The sequence below is a fragment of the Gopherus evgoodei genome, chromosome 3 (genome assembly GCF_007399415.2).
Source record: "Gopherus evgoodei ecotype Sinaloan lineage chromosome 3, rGopEvg1_v1.p, whole genome shotgun sequence".
In the NCBI taxonomy this organism is placed as follows: Eukaryota; Metazoa; Chordata; order Testudines; family Testudinidae; genus Gopherus; species Gopherus evgoodei.
The window spans coordinates 73,675,531-73,680,451 of NC_044324.1; positions in this window are offsets into that span (position 1 = coordinate 73,675,531).

Genomic DNA, 4,921 nt, shown 5'->3' on the forward strand with positions numbered 1-4,921 from the left:
TGTACAAACGAATGAAGAAAAATAACCAAATTACCAAACTGAAATCACACAGGTCCAAGTTCACGTCATAAACAGATAGCTAAGGGTTAATGTCTCTTACACCTGAAAAGAAGTAACCTGAAACACCTCACCAGAGGACCAATCAGGAAACCAGACTTTTTCAGGTCTGGGCAGAGGGAAGTTTGTGTCTGAGTTCTTTGTCTTGTGCCTATCTCCCTCTCGGCTATGGGAAGGATTTCTCTATTTCCTGCTTTCTAATCTTCTGTTTCCCAGTTGTAAGTACAAAAAGATAGGTTTGTTTTTTTTTAGTTACATATGTATAGTTGCTGGAATGTTTTGAATTGTATTCTTTTTGAATAAGGCTGTTTATTCATATTTCTTTTAAGCAAATGACCCTGTATTTGTCACCTTGATACAGAGAGACCATTTTATGTATTTTCTTTCTTTTACATAAAGCTTTCTTTTTAAGACCTGTTGAAGTTTTTCTTTAGTGGGGAACTCCAGGGAATTGAGTCTGTGCTCACCAGGGAATTGGTGGGAGGAAGAAATCAGGGGGGAAATCTGTGTGTGTTAGATTTACTAGCCTGACTTTGCATTCCCTCTGGGTGAGGGGGGAAGAGAGATTAGCTCTCGGTACTTCTGTTTTCCAAGGCTGGGAACGGGGAGGGTGGAATCCCTCTGTTTAGATTCACGGAGTTTGCTTCTGTGTGTCTCTCCAGGAACACCTGGAGGGGGGAAGGGAAAAGGTTTATTTCCCTTTGTTGTGAGACTCAAGAAATTTGAGTCTTGGGGTCCCCAGGGAAGGTTTTTGGGGGGACCAGAGTGCCCCAAAACACTCTAATTTTTTGGGTGGTGGCAGCTTTACCAGGTCCAAGCTGGTAACTAAGCTTGGAGGTTTTCATGCTAACCCCCATATTTTGGACGCTAAGGTCCAAATCTGGGACTAGGTTATGATAGTTCAGACACACAGTTTGGCTAGTTTACATCAGGGATCTGAAATAGAGTATCTGCACAAGCAGAACAAATTATAGCACATCATTGGTATGATATTCTTAAAGGATGAGCCCCCGATTATTCTTTTCATTATTCTGATAAGTTGAATGTTAATTGTAATGTCTGGTATATTCTGTTAGATGCTGAAACCACCAGCTCAGGTTGGTTCAAAAAAATTATATAGTCTTGAGACAATTACATAAAGTGTGACCCATTCAGTACCTCTGGATTGAAGGGTCATTTGCAGGTCATTGTACAGCTGAAGAATGAAATTGTTTCTTTTCTTTATTTACTATCAAATGAACAAACCAAACTTCACTGTTCTAACATTGTAACTCCTCTTTGTAGCCCAACTTTTTAAATTGTTCATTACACTTGTTGTAATAAGATTCCATATTGTAACTAAAACACTATTTTAAAATGCTTACTCCATTTCGCAAAATACTGCTGTAACCTCATTAATTTAGTTCAGTGGATGCTTAACAATGCATTATAAGAAGTTTGATCCCATTACCACAACCACCCCCGTCTGACCTGTTTGCTACCCAGCATACACTGCCAAACCAAAGCTTCCCAAAATACAGTGAGTGGACAGTGGGATATCTATCATGGTGCACCTCACTGTGAATCTATAGAAGTGCTTCTGGTGAGTATCTTGACTGTTGAGTCAAGGAGTCCAGGAGGCATGCAGAAAAGTGACATAGTAACGGTAGTGACTCTGTGGTGACATAACTTGAGTCAACCCATACTTAAACTGTAGATATGGCCTTAGGTATATTAAATGTTTGGGCATATGAGGGCAGACTAGGAATCATTCAGATGTTTAGGCTCGAGGCATTGGAACTGGCCTTACTGCCCCCTACAGGCTCAGGATCAAAGAGGCACAAAAAATATATCATTTATTTATTAAAATTTCTTGACTCGAGGGTGTATAACTCATGATTTTAGAATTCTTGTGGTTATAAAGGTTTGAGGGGAGGGATAGCTCAGTGGTTTGAGCATTGGCCAGCTAAACCCAGGGTTGTAAATTCAATCCTTGAGGGGGCCACTTCGGGATCGGGGGCAAAATCAGTACTTGGTCCTGCTAGAGAAGGCAGGGGGCTGGACTTGATGACCTTTCAGGGTCCTTTCCAGTTCTATGAGATAGGTATATCTTCATATTATCTTGAGGTTGTAGATATGTGTTCATTATATTAAAAAGAAAAACTATGAATGGGTTGAACAAAGAATTAGATCAGTCGCTCAGGATAAGTAGATTGGCTATTAGCCAAGATAATCAGGGATGCAGGCCCATGCTCTGCATGTCCCTACAACATTCTTTGACTGCCAGATGCTGGGAGTGGACAATGGGATGGTTCAATGAGTCATTGCCTGGTCTGATCATTCCCTTAGAAGTACCTGGCATTGGCCACTGTCACAAGACAGGATGCTAGATTAGGCGGACTATTGGTCTGACCACCAATATTTACACCACTGGTGGATTGGAGTGGAAGTCAGATGATCCAACAGAATAAACATCTGCTCTAAAAATGAGAAGAAAATATTAGAATTAAAAATTCAGGGAATTTCAGCAACAGATAAGACAACTTGGGAAACTGCTCGGAGACTCTATGCATTCAGATACAGTGATAAGGGATTCTTTGTTTCTGAGGGGATATATGTAAAATGTTTCACTGAATTAAGTCTCAAGGATTATCTACACTGGCAAGTTAAAGTGCTCTAACTTGCTGGCTCAGGTGTGTGAAAAATCTCACACACACACACACACACACACACACACACACACACACACACACACACACACACACACCCCGAGTGCAGCAAGTTTGAGCACTTTAAAGCGCGAGTGTGGAGAGGCTCAGCTCCCAGTGCTCGGAGCTAATCCCCTGGTCGAGGTGGATTACCAGGAGCACTGGCACCTGCAACAGCGTTTTGAACTTTGTAGTGTAGACATAGCCTCAGTAGGTTAGATCAGACAAAGAGGTGATGCATTGACTAGGTATTGGGATGCATGTGCCTTTAAGAATCCAACCCTGGGAAGCCGATGCTGAGAGGTGCTGTCTGTGAGAGGGAAAATAAAGCCCCTCTGCCTCCCAACCATTTTTGAAAACACTGGTCTCCCAGTCACACTAGGGTAACTGTTACCCCCGTGCCCCTGCCTGTGCTGGGTTTTGCCCTCTGTCACCCTCTGCCAGTGCCTCACCACGAGCTTAACTCCTGCTCCTTCCCCCCCCAGCCCTGATTTTTGCCCTTTAGCCTCTCTCCTAATCCTGCCTCCCCTGACCAGTCAGGGTCTGCTCCGACCCTTGGCACCCTCCTCCTCCAATTCATCCCCTTTGCCACTTTTTAACTCCTGTAAATAGCAGTCAGAAGATTTTTACGGCTAATAAGGGCAGGGTGAAGGGCAGTGGCTTCAGCAGATGTTAGTGAGCATGCTCAGTTCGTGTGAACATACAAAAAAGCCACTTTGCTCAAATAAAAAAGACTGTTGCCTTCCCAACAAACTGTTTTGCAAAGCAGTGGTATCTCAGTGCCACAGCGGTAACTGTTACCTCCTGTGCTGGGTTTTGCCCTCTGACACCCTCTGCCAGCGCCTCACTCCTGGTCTTAACTCTGCCTCCCCCTTCCTGATTTTCCCTTTAGCCCCTCTCCTACTGCTGTCTCCTGCTGCTTCACCCCCTAGACCAGTAAATTTCCATCCCCTGCTCAGACCCTGGCCACCTCCCCCACTCCAATTCACCCCCTTTGCCCCTTTTTAACCCCGGTCAAAAGCAGTCAGCAGAATCCTATGGCATAAGGGCAGGCTGAAGGGCAGTGGCTTCAGCAGATGTACTGAGCATGCTCAGATGAACTGCACATGCTCAGTACACCATAAGTAGCATGCAGATGGTTCATTGCTGCAGGTGCCACGGGCACAAGCAGGACTTTTCTAGGGACGAAGAGATGTCAGCCTGCTCCTAGAGAGCCTGCTTTAATGTACGGGAGGAGAAGCAGCACATTGCCAACCTCAAAGATCCAAAATCACAAGTCAGACCCACCCCTCCTTCAAAAAAGAGATTTGTTGGGTTTTGTTTGTTTGAAGTTATTGGAGTCTAACAGTGGTAGCAAAAGTGTAAACAAATAAGGTGCATGTGTTTTTACAATGGTGTTGTCATCTAACCTTGCTAATTGCTGTTGAAGATGTTAATCATGTAAACAGTAGCTCACACATAAGTCCAGGGTGGGGTGTTATATTATTTGTATTGGCAACCTGACCCTTGCAACTCTACCAATGCTACCAGTGGTGGAAGCTGTTGTGGAGCAAAAGGATTTTTACCATTGTGTTATCCGACCCTACTAACGTGGCCTGTGTGCATAGGCTGACTTCCCCACTTTCCCATGGGTGCTTGACACCCCCCCTTACCCCCTACCCCGCCCCTGCCCCACCCCTCCTGAGCCCTGTCCCACCCCCTTTCAACCCCTTCCCCAAAGCCCTGCTCCTATTCCAACTCCTTCCCCAAATCCCTGGTCCAGCTTCTCCTCTTCCCCACCTCCTCCCCTGACCAAGCCATGTTCCCACTCTTCCCCTTCCCTCCCAGATCGTGCTAACACTGCCGAACAGCTGTTTGGTGGCGGCCGGGCAGGAAGCGCTGGGAGGTAGGCGAAGGAGCGGGGACGCACGCCCTCAGGGGAGGAGGAGGAGGAGGAGGAGGTGGGGCAGGGGGTGAGGGGAGCTTGGCTGCCAGTGAGTGTGGAGCACTCACTAATTTTTCTCCATGGGTGCTCCAGCCCCAGAGCACTCACAGAGTCAGCACCTATGCCCGTGTGGTCTGGCTTCTGTACTCCACTGCACAAAGGTCATGTTTGCCAGAAGTCATTTACCTGTATAAATCATGAGGGTATTGTTGCAGGGGGGCAACAGTTGGGGTTCGTTTGTCCGGTGTGCGTA